The sequence below is a fragment of the Heliconius melpomene genome, chromosome 14, assembly GCF_056956725.1.
Source record: "Heliconius melpomene rosina isolate 202511_hmr_F chromosome 14, ASM5695672v1, whole genome shotgun sequence".
In the NCBI taxonomy this organism is placed as follows: domain Eukaryota; kingdom Metazoa; phylum Arthropoda; class Insecta; order Lepidoptera; family Nymphalidae; genus Heliconius; species Heliconius melpomene.
Genome location: NC_140402.1, coordinates 5,929,571 through 5,946,649, shown reverse-complemented (window position 1 = coordinate 5,946,649; position 17,079 = coordinate 5,929,571). Strand labels below are relative to the sequence as shown.

General features: G+C 32.3%; 1 protein-coding gene across 7 annotated transcripts in view; it reads right to left on the bottom strand.

The window, feature by feature from the left end:
- Window positions 1-17,079, bottom strand: part of Dg (Dystroglycan) — an 84,517-nt gene that overhangs the window by 28,119 nt on the left and 39,319 nt on the right. For 5 of the 7 annotated variants that reach the window (XM_085197463.1, XM_085197458.1, XM_085197464.1 and 2 more), the window contains exon 3: window positions 2,689-2,738. The exons of 1 other annotated variant lie outside the window; for it this stretch is intronic. The gene's annotated coding sequence lies outside the window, so the exon portion shown is untranslated. Of the gene's footprint in view, window positions 1-2,688; window positions 2,739-13,377; window positions 13,514-17,079 lie in introns of those variants that run through there. One more of the 7 variants, XM_085197459.1, reaches the window with a different exon arrangement.

Below are 17,079 nucleotides of genomic sequence, written 5' to 3'. Positions count from 1 at the left end.
CCCCCAACCCTATAATATTCTATTAACATTAACAATATAAAAGTAAAAAAGAAAGAAGAAATAAACCAGTTCAGAGAATCTCCCCAACGGAACGTCCTTATTGTAGAGCAAATGACATACCTAATTGAAATTGATTTGCTATCAATTTTGAAACGAGATTGGTCGCAATATCATTTGAATACAATTCAGAGGATAAGAACAAATCAAATTGTTTTGACGGTTGGCTAACCAAATACTTTGGTTCTCATTTGTTAAGTTAAGGAATTTCTTAATTTATAAGCAAAATAATCTCTATTAATTTTATGGATTTCAATTTTATATAAAATTTTAATTATGTCAAAGTTGACCAAAATTCAAGTTTACTTTTAATATTTTTTATTACATATATCTATTTTTTAGCAGCAATCCCGTATGTAACGAGGTGGGCAGGAGAGTCTAGTGTTAAGACACTCCGTTTGTCACTACGGTTATTTATTTATGGGCTAAAATTATATTTACTGCATTAAGTGCGACAAAATTATCATATTTCTTTTATATGTTTATTTATAACAATCTTTACATTTTACATTGACATATAAGGTTTTAAAGATATTCATAAATAAAGATGAAGTAGTGAGCGATCACTCTCTTATTATAATCATGAAATATATTCAACCGGGGGCTGGTACTATCAGTGACAGTAGTTTAGAACCTGGAGCCAACCTGACACAGCGAAAGCTTAGTTTCGTGATTTACGTGCAGCCGACTGGGCTCCGTCTAGACAGGGCCCTAAACCCTATTGGATGCTGTTTCGCATTCGTATTTATATGGGATATTATAATTTCATTCATGAATTATTTTAAATTTTAAAAAAAATCAGCTTCTCGCTGTACACCGCTCACACATAAGGCAGAGGAACCTAGTGTTAAGAGACTCCGTTCCTCACTTACCGCCGAATTCTGGAGGCATTACGTGTTGAGTGGCGGACGTCAACGTCGCGAATATTTAATTTCCTCGAGTGGGGAACCACGTCGACTACGACCACGACCACGACTAGCCTCTACACTTTTACTTTAAATTAATCAATATGTTAAGTAACTTGATAAGATATCTTATCATATAATTATTTTCGCATAATATCTTATTCACACCATTGTTAGATCCAATTAAATGACACAATAGCTTTAATTTACTTTCTCTTCCTTTTAACCATACTGAGTTTTTGTTAACGAAAAGGAACACTTCTCTATATTTTAGTTTCTGAAATATGTTTTCGATCTTTTATACGATTTATATATATATATATATATATATATATATATATATATATATATATATATAGATAAAATGATTACGATTTAAGAAACCGTCTTTTTCTATAGGAGCTGAGAAAAAGCTTCGTTTTAGATTATATATAATCCATATATGTAAACGATATTGTACGAATAGGCAAACAAGTCGAAATATATAAAATCGAAAGCTCACTCACTAATCACGAAATCTCAGAAACTACATGTGCTAGGAATCTTAAATTTTGCCATAGGAGTTATTTATAGGACGTAGGTGCTTGCTAAGACTTTGCAATATTTCACTTCTAAGGAGTTGTTTTTGGGGTTAAAAGTTTGAATGAAACTTCGTTACTACAAATGGTACAATGCTATGAGTCTCATATTTTGCATGGACGTCACTTATACTCATGGAGACAGAAAATAATAATAACGTAGTTCACGCAGGCGAAGCCGCGGGCGGGCCGCTAGTATTATATATAACTAGCTATAATAACATTGTCGTGAAAACAATTATAATAAAACTTAAAATAAAATATAACCAAGCTAATGCTATCTCATTACCATATCAAATTACTAAGTCTGTTTGTTTTGGCGCTGATTTCAAAATTATAAAATACTTATTCAATGATTTTTGTTTAAATTATTTATTACATTTTGTTAAGTAAGCATAGTTTTTACTGTTTGACGTCGGTTTTTTTTTGTTAAAAATATAGTAGGTATATTATTTATTAGCACAAAATAAATTAATAGTTAAATAAAATTCTTTTACTCTATCATCAAAATATATGAAAATACATAATATCTTGACAGTATTGGCATGCTGTGTAAGGCATTCGTATGGCACATTACCAAGATATTGCAGAGATATCGTATATTGCTTCCATAAGTCTCCATATCTACGAGTAATGTCCTATAAAATTCTTATCAATACTGGATATATAAACAGTAAGTAATAATATAAACAAAGTTATGATTTATTGCAGAACTTTTTGACACATTTTGACATTATAAATAAAATAAAGCTAATTTCATTATCAATTAAAAATAATATAAAGCATTTTCTTGCATGCTGTATTTCCTCTATCTACCTTTCTACATACGGGAATCTAGTGTTAAGACCGTTCCTCATGTTTCGCCCAATATAAGACTCTACGTGTCGATTATTAGACTCGCTAATCTTATTTAGTAACAGGAAAGAGCGAGGAAATGAAAATACCTAGTTAATTATCGTAGATGGAAATCGAACCCATAACCGTCTCGTTAAGATGATGGCTAAAATTGTTAAAAAGATTTTTTTAATCAATATTTGTGAGCCTAAATAAATTTCAAACATGAACATTTCTTCTACAGGTAGGTAAATGAAATCTATTTAATTTAATATACTACGAAATTGGAAACATTATTTCTAAGAAAAACTTACTTATTTATTTAGAAGCCGCGGTGGACGGCGTAGGAGGAACTTTGTATGACCTGTAAAGAATAAAAAAATCTCGATATAAATTTCTATTAATATATTAAAATACGAATTATTTATTAAACCTATATACGAATAAGTATAATTATTTATCTGTGAATATTTATTATCTATGATTATAAATTGTAATTATAGAGTTGGATGTTAAAGTTCAAAACACTAAGTTTAAGTTGCATAAACACTAAAGTTTATTATTCTAATTATATTATTACTCTAAAGCTTATATTAAATATCTAAACATTGAATTACAAAATAAGCATAATGTTAAAGACCAAATTCAAAATTTTAAAAATCCATAGCTTATTATTTTTTAAAATATTATTTTAAATAATATCGAACTAAAGTGAACGTAGCTCTCTAATTGAGTATTACTCAGAAACGAATAGAATAAATGCATATTTCATGTTGTCATCCTATATCTTATAAAACAAAGTCGCTTTTCGTGTCTGTCTGTTGTTTCTAACTCTTCTTCTTCTAAACCACCCAACGGACTTTGATGCGGTCTTCACCATTAAGTCGAGTGTTTTTCGTAGAAGGTTTATATATAGTTTATTATTTGTACATTCTTATGTAAATTAACATAAATACGATAAATATGTATAAAGTCCTACCCGTTGAGACACTTTCGCGCATGCGCTGCTCTAATGGTAAGTACTACATGAAAAAAATGTACTGGAGTATTGTTCCTCTTAATAAGATCTACAAAAAAGTCCGCGAGAGCATATTCGTATTTTTTAAGAATAACGTGTAGTGATCATTTTTCTATCTAAAAATAATAATTTCAATATATTTTTTATTGTGAGGGATATTTCTCCATAATGGTATTAATCCTTATCCTTTAAAATACTTTATTAAATTTCTACGTTAAACGAAGATAAAATTTGCTTTTTAAACTATTTCGAAATTACGAATAGTTTTACAGAAAAACGCATTTAATTGTTGACACATCCCGCCGTTGACACATCAGCTGTATGTTACTCAAGTTTCACTTATCCCTTACTCTCAGCATATAAATAAGTACATTAGTTACGTTGGCCATTTAATGTAGACCAAAACTGTCTTTTACTGTTTTTCATTTTAATAAGTACTTTAGAAGTTGTTACAATATCAAAAAAATCCTTGCTGCGAAACGGCTCGCCACTCGCCATGCGTCCGCCGTGCCCGCTTGCCTTACACGCAAAAAATCCTTGCTGCGTAAAACAATTGGAAAATCCTTATTGAAACTACGAAAATGCGGGTTGCATTAGGGTTTAATTAATTTTCACATTATCTTAAGTGATTTGCAAACATACATTACATGAATAATCCAGTAGTTAAAGCGGGCGAAGCCGCAAGAGGGTCGCTAGTATACGTATAAATTAATTAATAATTACTATTGAATACACAATGTAACGGGTTTCCTTTATCATTTACATTGTGTAATTTAATACCTCAGGGAAGGCAAGAAGAAGAGAGTTTATGTCAAGAAGCTTTTCGCCTATGCTATTTTGAGATATTATGGCGAAATCAATGGCATTCCTGCCAGAGCGAGGGTCGGGCCACAACCATCGTCTCATCTTTACTAATAAAAAAAACGTGTAAGCGTTATATTTTTAATAATAATTAATATCAGTAATTTATTTTAATATTTATTTAATGATGAAAGAGAAAACGTTACAACAATTCGTCGAACACACACATCACTAATTTTAAAAGAAATATTTCTTCTTTCATTCAATACTTTTAAAATAAATTAAAAAATAAATAAATAAAAGAATTTACATAATCCATTCTAATTCAGTTTATTTAGAACAGCGTACATTCGTGGCAAATGCGTCGGTTAATTTACATGACGCGGTTAACATTCGCAAAGCGGGTGCGCTCTTTACTTGTCTGTATTACAAATTTAAATTTTAGTTCAACATTTGCTCCAGTTGCTAATAACGTGGATTGAATAAGCATTTCGTTGCAATCCAGATAAGGGTCAAAAGCTCAAAAGTAAATAATTTTATAATTATAGAATTTTATAATTATAGAATTTTATCTTATCATTTTAGCGAGCGAAGCTTGGAAAACGTAGCAAGGAGAGGTCAAAGTTATCTTATTTAGTTTCACGCTAGTAAAGACACTCTGTTTCCCCCTTTCCGCCGAATTCTGGAAATATTGCGTGTTGAGTGGCGGAACTCAACGCCGCATAATAAAAAAAATAGCAAATAATAATTATATTCTCAAGCAAGATATTTCAAACAGTTCATATCCACTACCTTACAATTTTGAGTAATTTTGTTTAAATAAATATAACGAATATCTTATTAACTACTATAATACGGTTGTTATACAAATGTAAACAATAATGTCTATCCAAATTTGTATAAATATATAAAGACATCTTTTGAATCAAATTATTTAACATAAAGTGTACTTCATCTAAATAAACAGAACTTAAACGTTGCTCCTGCCTCTACCTCTAAATATTCGACAGGAACATACAAATTTCTATACAAACGCCAAATATTTCGTTATTTAAATTTCTCCTCATCACAGCCAGAAACTAGCATTAAAAACCATTTCGCATATTCATTTCGAAAGTTTCGTAACACCCTTTTGGTTCCCGCCGCGTAATTCACGCTAAAATGTTTTCAGCATGAACTGCTTTTGAATGAAGAGTTTTAACTTCTAAATAGCTACCAAAGAATCGTTTTACTGTATCTTTGTGTTCATCTTATTCGTTTTTGCTGTACCTACAGTTGTTGGAGATGAATTAATTCTGGATTCGAGAATCATAAATTCAATTCATGTTTTATGTTGTTTATGGGTGCTATTTGAGAAAGAAAATAGGAGGTCATGATGCAAGGGCACAAGCGTAACTGCAAATGCGATAAGTAGTGGGTTTGATTCCCAGTCGAGGAAATGAAATATTTAATTTAATATTTTCATTTCTTCGTTCTAGTGTCGAGGCCAAACAGCGTTGAGTTCCGCCACAGAATACGCAATGGCCCCAGCATTCGGCGGATAATAGGAAACGGTCTTAACACAAGGTTCCCTCTGCCTACCCTGCTGAAAAAGAACCATAAAATTAATAAGCAAAATTTAACTTTCATTCACATATTTCTATATTCCTACGAGTTAAGTAAATTGGTTAATTGTTAGTTAGTGTTTTTAATTTTTCCATATCGATTTAATTGGTTCGTAAATCGATAGCTACGACATCGATAAAATTAAACTAAAGTGGCAATTTCAATATAAATTGAAATAGGGGAGATTATGGAGCGTGTTACTGCTATAGTGGTTTTCAAATAAATGTTTTTACGCTTGTCTCACGTTAGAAGTGATAGATGATCATTAGGCCTAAAACAATTTTGTTGGATTTAAATTAAATACTTTTAATTAAACAAAATTATTTACAAAAATAACGATTTTTGACTAAATAGTTAACAACCTTTCCTTAGCAGTCGAGATTCTGACAGATCGAGAGACTGAGACAGATCGAGATAGTTGTTATTTCAATCAATCAAATCAGCCTATTCGGGTCCACTGCTGGACATAGGCCTCTCCCAGGGTGTGCCAAAGCGCCCGATCCTCCGCCTTCCGCATCCAGTCGAAGCCAGCAACCTTCTTCAGGTCGTCTGTCCATCGAACTAGACGGCGTACTACGCTACGCTTGCCGATCTGCGTTTTGTTATTTATATAGAAGCAATAACGCAAACACGCACTTATATTTTCATACTTTGTTTTATATCCACTATAAATTTTACTATTGACTCCAAGACACAATAGGCTAGTCGTAGCGCAGGATCTCAACTGGACTGTAAACGCGACAGGTTGTGAGTTCGATTCCAACTCGAGGAAATGAATTCTCATTTTTCTTATCGAGGAGAGTGGGGAGCTGGAGTGTCTTAACACTACATTCCCTCTAACCCAGTTTCCCAACGTGGGGTCCACGTCTCACAGGTAGGCAATTTGATAATTAAGGGGGGCAATTAAAAAATGGACTCGACACGACTTTAACCCTTTCGTTTTGGGTTAAATGAAATGCTAAATATCGGTGACGATATAACACAATGTAGAGACGATGTTTTGATAACAATTTCAAAGTGATTTCTTCTTAAAACTTATCATTTATATTCTTAAGGGAATAAAACTATTTTTAAAGGTTAAAAATTATTTATGGGGGCATGAAAATTTTAGAAATGTTAAGGTAGGGGCATGGGCTAAAAAAGGTTGGGAAACATGAACCACCACAACAACAGTCCTCAGTAAAAGCTTAATGGTGCGTGCCGAACCATAGGAGTGGCCTGAAAGTCTATTACCTCATGGTTTCGACACCATCGATTAGCCACGAGTTATGGAGTGCTGAGGTCGTCACATGATGTCATCTGGGCCGGCGGTCAATTGTCGTTGTTATGAGAACTTGTTAACTTACATGTATTTAAATAAAACTTTATGGTAACTTTATAATGAACGTGAGTGGTTTATCATTTTAGTTGGGTAATTATATTCTTAGCTTTATTTTATACTTATTTTTAATCTGGCAACGAGGCAGAACGCGGCGTTGAGTTACGTCAGCCAACATGAAATGCCTCAGAATTCATATAAGTTATCATCTATATCCAGAGTAAAAGTTAAATAATAAAGTTATTAAAGTATAACAATGTATGTATGTATGCGGAACACAACATAATACGTAAAGTAAACACGAAGATTGTAAACAGATAGCGCTCGGTTGTTGCGTGACAAATCAATTACATTGATACTGAATCAACTGAGAATCAGATGCAGAGCAACGTCCTCGCTTAGTCACTGGACGCTTTCTTGTCCTATGATGTGGAATAATGGAGTACAATTGCCTTATATATTTTTTAATTTTATTAATTTGAGGTCAGTCGTGGCGCAGGGCCAAAAAATGTGACTGTAAAACCGACTGGCTTGTGGGTTCGATCCCCATTCGAGGAGATGGAATATTTATTTTAATTTAAATTTGAATTTTTTCGCTCTGATATCGAAGCAAAAGCGCGGCGTTGAGTTATGCCACTCAACACGCAAAGTGGGGAACGGAGTGTCTTAACACTAGGTGAAGCTGAAAAAAATAATATTAATTTCTTATTTAGTAGAGGACAAAACTTTTTTACAGCTTTGAATAGATGATACACAGGCCGTCGTGGCGCAGTGGCACAAGCGTGTGACTGTACCTACAATAGTTTGGGGGTTCGATATCCGCTTGACGAAATGAAATATTAAATATATCTATTTCCTCGTTCTGGAAACGGGAGGTAAAGAGGCATTGAGTCCCATAATTCGGCGGTAAGTGTCTTATTATACAAGTGTCTCAATATTAGCTTTCCAGGTTCCCTTTACGTACCCTTCTATGTACAGGGTGAAGCTAAAAAAATACTAAAAATGATAATAGCCAGAAGCAGATGAGTAATGATAGATGATTCATAGAACATAAATTAAATCAAAACCAACATCCTCGTTGAATTACAATTAATATATGCAAACTTGCCATACAGACGAAGAAAGAGGAAGGAAGGCGAATACGGATATCATTGGTAAAGCGTTTTCTTTCAAGATTCCTAATAAGAGTATTTTATTTATTTGTACAATATGACGTTTGCAGTCAGCCAATTAAATTCTGACATGAAGGTATTTCCTGAGAAATTTTCTTTCATGTGATGTATATCAGTAATATGATCAAAGGAATTTATGTTTATCGTTTCAGCTAAAACGGGTGTATTTTTTAAATATATTATTAATTCATGTTACCTTAACAGCAGAATGTAAGCTATAAACTATACTTTTACAATCCAATTAGTCTCTCATCTTTAATTTTTCTATTAATTTTCTCATTTCTATTAATTTTGAATTTTTCTCTATAGTCTGTTCATTTGGGCTTGAGACAAAACGTAAACAAACAATACAGTGCTTTTCAAATATTTATCGATAATTTCATATTACTACGAATCGCCTTTCTCCTACATGTTAGACTTAGAACCCGTTAACAACAGCCACCTTGTCTGTATTGGAGATTTCTTTAATTGCTTTTTCAACATTTTTTGGAAGGGTTTCGTAAGTTTTATAGATGTCATTCAATAGTATTATTTACAAGTACTACAGGGTATTACTACCATACTTATTTTTATAAAATATATAAATTTCATCAATCGAATCGAAACCTGAAAACTAACCTCTTTAAAGCTTGTTTAGCTTCTTTATTTTACCTTTTGCTTCCTGAATAGGGTATAGTTATTTTTGGACAGTGTATGTATTGAAATAAATAGAAAAAGTAATAAACAAAAAAAATTGCATATCATTTTATAAAGTAAGTGTCATGACATTAACAAACCAATGTTGAAAGCACGTAACGTAAGATCAGAAAGCTAAGGTAATTAAACCTTTGGGTTGGGCCTGGTTAATCGTATTAGCGAGGCGCAGTCTAATCTTATTGATGTTACGTATTCGGTTCCGTAAACGACGATACAAAGGTATAAAAGTTTACCTTGGACAAAAACATTATTTAAATAAAAATAAAATAGATTAGCTTCACGCTGTTTCCCGCAAACAGCAGGATAGGCAGAGGGAACCTAGTGTTAACATTATTTAAATATAAAAAAAACCTAATGTGATCTCCGTTAACCATTTCAGTTTTAGCAGCAGTAAATGCCTTGAATCCCTTATAATTGTAATTTTTAAATATGATTGAGGCTATTCGTAGCGCAGGGGCACAAGCGTGAAACTGTAACACGACGGGTTGTGTGTTCGATTGAAGGTCCACTCAAGAAATAAAATATTCAATACATATTTCCATTTCTTCGATCTAATCTCGAGGCAAAGCGTTGAGTTCTGCCACTCATCATGCAACGCCTTTAAATTCGGTGGAAAATTAGGAACGGAATGTCTTAACACTATGTTCCCTACCTAACCCGCTGTGTGCAGGATACAGTTTTATATGAATTGTCTGCCACAGTACTAGAACAAAGATTTCACCTTTAAATACAATCTCAAAACTCATATAATAATAAACTGAACATCTGCGTTGTCTGTTCATCGATTAATTATCATTCATGTTTGCGATGAGCCAATATGATAGGCTATCAAGTTATATATGTGTTGTGGCTGATGGCCAACAGTGATGCCAACGCTTGGAATAAGGCTGGCTGCAAAATGTTTTCTTGGAGTAGATTTTTTTAAAAAGTTAATATTAAATAAAACCTCTTTTTAAATTTAAAGTAACTATATAATAACAATAACTTTGATTACATAATAATTGTTATTAATAGTTAATCGTAAATTAATAATTAATAAATTATCAAATTAATTAATTTATTGATAATTTTATTTTCCTTGTTCCTTTATGAATGCTAAAAGGTATGTTATTTGTTTATATTATACATGTATTAATAATTAGTATTATTGACATTTCGCTTAATAATGTTGATAATATCTATATATGTAAATACGGTCGTTTCATTAGCTAATTGCTGTTTTGTTACTAATTATTTGCATGTAATGTTTTAAAGACAAATATCCTTTTATTCATATAAAAAAATTGATAAAATTTCATAAAATATGCATAGAATTTAATTTTGGCATCATTGGGTCCATGCACAAATATGTACATAATAATATCTTTTAATATTATACTAATCTATATATATAATAAAAGGAGAAGTTCCCACTTACTGAGGTATAGACGCACCGCACAGCCGTAAACGCTGATGGTAGAGGGACGTGAAATTTGGGCAGATGTTTATTTTAGTTCAAGCGAGCGAAGCCGCGGGCTATCAATAAATAATTTAAAACTACGTTATATCACAATTATTTCAAAAATATTATAAATAATGAGAGGCCAGTAGTGGCGCAGAGGCACAAGCGTTGTGGGTTCGATTTTCATTTGAGAAACGAAATATTTATTATTTTTATTTTTAAGTTCTGGCGTTGAGGCAAAGCGCGGCGTTCAGTTACACCACTAAACACGCAATACCTCTAGAATTCGGTGGATAAAAGATGTCTTAAGGGGAACGAACTGTCTTAACACTAGGTTCCTGGATTCCCTCTGCCTATGGTGGTTATAAGGTAAACTAAGAAAAATAATTTAATATAAAATATTAAAAATGAGTCGCTCTCATAACATTTTACTCAGTTATCATTAAATCTGAGTGCAACCAGTGCTAGTAAAAATTTTACTCGTTAACAAAATTAAAGTAAGAAAATTTCATAGAAGCGGTAGTAAAATCAGCACACAGAAGTGTGTAATAACATTTATTGATTTCACGGTTCGTCTCTTTGGAAGCGTTCAATTTAGTCTCGCTCTCTCAAATGTCTTATATGAAATAAGGGCAAAGGGTATAAAGGGTAAGTGAAATTAAAACTTCTGTCTGTATATTGAAATTGCTATAGTACTCTCTTTCTTTACGTAACGATATACAAATATATAGTATTTATTATTTAGTTTTTTATATATTACAACACACAGAAGCGTGGTCCAAATTTAATTTTACTCAAAATATTCGATAATAAATATTTATCTCGTGTATCTGTTACTAAAGAAGCCTAGGTATACAGAATATTACGTATTCTGAATAATATATATTTTTTAACCCTTTATTACAACTTTCTGCTATATTACCGTATATATTCAGATATGGTAGATTTACTTAAAAATTTACAAACATGTAAAGGAAAACCAGACGGTAACGTTATAAGAAACAGCTTTAAAGGAAATTCTCAGTATATATAAATAAACAAAGAAAATTCGATTCGTGTTCGATGATATTTATTAACTTAGAAATGCTTTGTTTCCTTCTATAATGTATCAATCAATACATTGTGTTAAATTATACTCGCTGAACAGAGCCTATACAAAAAGTCATATGTATGAGTGAAATCGAGCTGTCCGTACTATGATACATTATAATATATTACTGATAATCACGCCATAATTCATGAAATAAGATCAACTTTTATAATATTATTACGTTTGTTTTAGTTTCACGCTGTATATAGCATACAACAGGGGCAGAAGACGTCTAGTGATAAGACACTACGTTCCCCATTTTCCACCAAATTCTAGAGGCATAATGAGTAGCGGAACTCAACGTCGTGTTACCTCGACACCACAGCGAAGAAATGAACATATTAAATTATAGTCAAACAATTGTGGCCCTGTGCCATGACTGGAATCTACATATTAAAGTATACTATTTATTAATTTATTAACAAATATGAGAAAAAAGATATACTGTGGTATATTAAAGAATTACTTTCTATATAATAATTTCTAGACGTACAGTACACATCGCCATAAATCAAACCAGACAAAAGGTAAGAAAACATTAATTAAACCACTTGAAATATGAATAGAATAACATTTCACTCGAGTGAAATCATTGCGTGAGTTGGATTGTTTTTACAAAAAAAAACAATTATATCATGTTTTAAACAGAGTTTATATAAAAAAAAGTCAAACAAACAGAAACGTTTCCCTCCACTAACCATCAGACTTCGCGACAATGCAGTTCTTGAAGCCACTTACAGAGAAACTACAAAGGTGTCAAAAAACGACTTCCCGTGACTTAACTTTTAAGGTGAACTAGTAAGAGCTATAATGCTGTGAACGTTTGTTTCACTGGTGTGACTAACAGTATATGACTTGAGGCTTGTTTTTTGGAGTTGTTCCCATTGGGCTAAGTGGTTAGTTTGGCGTCTAGTGGATATGAGAGAGGTAGGAGGTTCAACTATATATTAGAGAGGGTTATATTCGCTGAACTATTTAGGTAATTAATTTATTCCAGAATTTTCTGTTTAGTATGCTGTATAAATATTTATATGTAAAAATAAAAAGCGAGTACTAGTATCGAGTTATAATTGCAGAGTGAAACAAGTTCATACTATTTTTAACAAATAATTTTAAGCAAATATAATTCTTGTTACTTTAATAAAAACGTTATTGATTTTTAAAAGTTTTCTATAAACCGATACGTTTCTACATCCAAATATTGTTTTTTTATTTACAAATATATTTTTTTAACTTATCTAATTTTAATGTTCTATTTTCCCTAACAAAATTAAAAACAAAAATAAGTTTTCATTTTGAAACAGACATATGTACAGACGTATGTAGTTGCTTCACATGTGCGCAAATATTGCAAAGTAAATATGCAAGTATAGCTTTTGTATGTTAACCTTAATAAAGGTAGGTACTTACAAAACAAAGATAATTTAAAAGCCAACAAAATAAAGGAAATAAAATAAAATATATCTACGAGATAAAAGGATACATAAATATTAATAAATGAACTGTTTTTTTTTGTATATATTCAGTAATGTTTTCTATAGAAAATCTAACAAAAATGATATATACTAAGTTTAAATAAAATCATGTTAAACTAAACTACCACAAAATTTTTAAATGACATCTCGAATCGCATTCAATTTCGGCCCCCCAGGAATAAGCTTCCCTTCTAATAGCGTATGATAAAACGAGTGTTCTCAGTGCGTGAATTTTATTAGGGTATAAATCAATAGACGTCTAAATCTATCCATCACTAGAAACCACTAAATACTTTCAAGATTTATTTACTATATACATCACAAATAATTTAGTACCGAGTCTTTCACGATTTCCAATATAAATTCACCAAATAAACATTTACATACCGTAGTTGTTTTCACAAAACACAGAATTTTATATTCAACAGCACTACACAATTTTATTCCAACGTATATCCACACTAACTTTTATACCGGCAAGAGGTATATCCACACACCCGACCTGAACGACGCTAGGAAGGCGACTGCACTCAGATGACAATGGCTCCCTCCCCTCCCCTCCCCTCGTGCGTAATTCTTTCCCCAGAGATCAGCTGGGTTCCTATTATTATTAGCCCTCATATATTGTTGTAATTAAGAAGTATACATATATATTTATTCAAAATAGTTGGTAAAATAAGTATTTTTACAGTGTCTTGGGTTTGATATTGTACCATTATATAATTTATTGTCAAAAAATTCCAATCGTAGCGTAGGGGTATAAGTGTGTGACTATAAGCGAAATCTCGCTTAGTTGTGGGTTCGATTCCCACTCGCACAAATGAAATATTTATTCAGGTTTATATTTCCATTTCTTCGCTCTGGTGTCGACGCAAAACGCGGCGTCGAGTCATGTCACTCAATACGCAATGCCTCCAGAGTTCGGAACAGGGAGAACGGAGTGTCTTAACACTAGGTTCCCTATGCCTACCCTGCTGTGGATGTCAGCTAAGTTTAAGTATTAAAAATATTTATAAAATAATACAACCTACTATTATATTAAAATTAACAGTTTAAATAGAGCTTACGTTTAGCTCTATAAGTCGTTTTATTGCTATCAATCACTGTCACGCAACAAAGACTAACTCGGCCTTTTTAATAAAAAATAAATCTTGATTGCAATCTAAATTTTCTTTTATTTTTTATTAAACCCTATGATAAGCCTTGCTATTCATATTTTATATATTTGTGTAATTTAGATTGAAATAAGTTATAATATTTAAATAATAGTCACAGGTAATTGAGGTACAGAGGGCAGTACCTACCCCCTTGTGATCATTTGACCAATTTGGGTATTTGAATGTACCAAAATCGAAATTTCAATGAAATTTTCGAAAAATATATTTGCTTAACCAATAACTAAACCAATTTCGGAAAGTTAAGTTTAAACTATATTTGCTTCCAATCATTTAATATCTCAATCAATAAACGACGTCAACGGATTCACCAATAATTTAAATTTACTAAATTAAAAAATAATGAGTGCAAAATATTTTTTATGGTTTATGATTTACATATAGAAAAGAAACTTGATTCATGTTTCGCCGGAATTGTCGAAGAAAATTTTTGAATAGGAAGTGCTGTGACGATCACAGAAACACACGCAATCCTGTGCGTCCAACCGATGAAGTTATTTTTCATCGCATAAAAACGTATAATAAATAACCAAATGTTATGAAAATATTATGCAGTCACTTACAAATCAATATTCTATGAAATATTGTTATTATTAACTAACAAATATATTCAGGCGTCGGGCGGCACAGCGGCACAAGGGTGTGACTGTAACGCGACGGTTGTGGGATCGATCCTCACTCGATGAAGTTAAATATTTATTTATATTTCCATTTCTTCGCTCTGGTGTCGAGGCAAAGCGCGGCGTTGAGTTCTGCCACTCAACACGCAACGCCTCCAAAATTCGGCAGAAAGTGGGGAACGGAATGTCTTAACACTAGATTCCCTCTGCCTACCCTACTGTGTGCGGGATACAGCGTGAAGCTGATTTAATTATTTTTTTAAAATTTTTAACTTTATGATCATACAATACCAAAGAAACATAAAAGCTTAGTATCATTGCTGTTAGTTAAGACGCTCGTAACCTCTTTCCTTACAAGGGAAGGCGCTAGCATGTAAGTAATATATTCAGAGCCCAGTGATTACAGCAAGTAACAAACGGTCCCCGACGGCAGCCCGAGTGGTATTACGGAACGAGACGACGAAGCTTTTCATTATCAAGTTGGAAATTTAGGTCAGCTCAGCTAAGGCAAACAAGACGGAGTACTTATGGCGTGACAAATTTTTTGTGAGGAGGAATTTATTACTGGCTCATAATCAAAAGGCAAAGCCGAAAACTGTCCATGTCTTGAATGGACTGGTTTTTACCAGCAGTGTTTTAATGGACCAATTTTTTTCAGCTTCATGCTATATCCCGTACGTAGCAGGATAGGCAGAGGGAGCCGAGTGTAAAGAGCACCTCGTTCCTCAATTTCTGTCGACTTCGGCTAATGCCAGAGTGGCCAAGCAACTTGCAACTATAAATACAAATATATAAAATATACAAGTTTAGCAACAATTCTATGAACTTCTACAATTGCGGAAGTGAAAAAGTGCAGAGAAAAGATTATAAAGGAAGAGAAATGCAAACTGGTATTGATGTTAAACAAAGGACGAACGTTGCAGCTTCGGGATGCAACAGGTCGTACACATTGTGGTCACAACTGAAATTACATAGCTTTGTTCTGTTAATGAGTAATCTAATAGTTTTTGGTTGGAGTGGTGGCGAGGGATTAAAACTTGACGGAAACACATAATTTTAAATATATGTAATAAAAATATATATTAATATTTTTCTGTCATTGCACGCTGTATCTCTCCCGCACATAACAGGGTAGGAACTAGGAATATACATTGTCATTTCTTCCAAATTTCTTGAAAATTCGTAGGAAAATGGAGAACGGAGTGTTTTTACATTGGGTTCCCTTTGCCTTCTCTGTTATATGCGGGATAGGTACAGTGTGAAGCTAATCAATCAGCTTTAACTTATTATCATGAAGAATTAATAATAAAGTAATTATTAAAAGAAAGTACTATTATTAATATAAAAGAATTTAATGAACCGCAACATAATATGGAGAGATAATATCTTCATATAAATCAATTGATTCCTCTCAGTTTTTGCTGCGTTGCATTTTAATCATGTCACAATAGATGTCTGTATGGCACGATCCTATTGAAAAGGAACTATTAAAGTGGATATTATTCGCTATTTTAATATAAATGAGATATATTGAGGCCAGTTGTGGCGCAGGGGCTCAAGTGTGTGATTGTAAGGTTGTGGGTTCGATTCCCACTCGAAGAAATGAAATATGAGTGCTCTGTTCGAACGATGAGCGTATTTTATATTTAACTTAAATATTTCATTTCCTCGAGTGGGAATAGAACCCACAAACCTATCGCCTTTACAGTCACAGGTCTGTGCCTCTGCGCAATCTTCTTATTCTTAGATAATGGAGAAAATTAAATCAGTGGAGAATAAAAAAAATTACGTGTTTCAAACTTTTCCTAACATCTTTACATGTAATGATTTATTAAAATTTCTAAAGCCAAACTTGTTTCTTCTACGCATCTTTAAATAGATTTGCAAATTATAGTCAATGTAAGCATAAAAGTAACAATTCTCTTATTCATGTTTAAATATTGGGAGCCTTATTATTACAGAAGAAACTTTTACGCCGGAAGCTAAATCAATACTTGTGGGGAAAGGAAAAGCGGACGACCTCCACCTTCTAAAGTTAGAATAAAACGTAGCTTTTGGAAATATTTTGCAAATTATAAGTAACTAAAAAACTTAATATTCTGAGTAAAATGTAAAAAAAAAATTTATTTAAAATATAATTTTAAACTGTTGTAACTTACTTGCTTGTTTATAACAAACATATTGCATGCAGACGAACACAATACCCCAAGTGACCCCAAGGGACCTTCGAGTGTGAAAAAAAATTCTATTGTTTGAAAACACAAAGACATTTACAAATAATAACTTAGATTTAA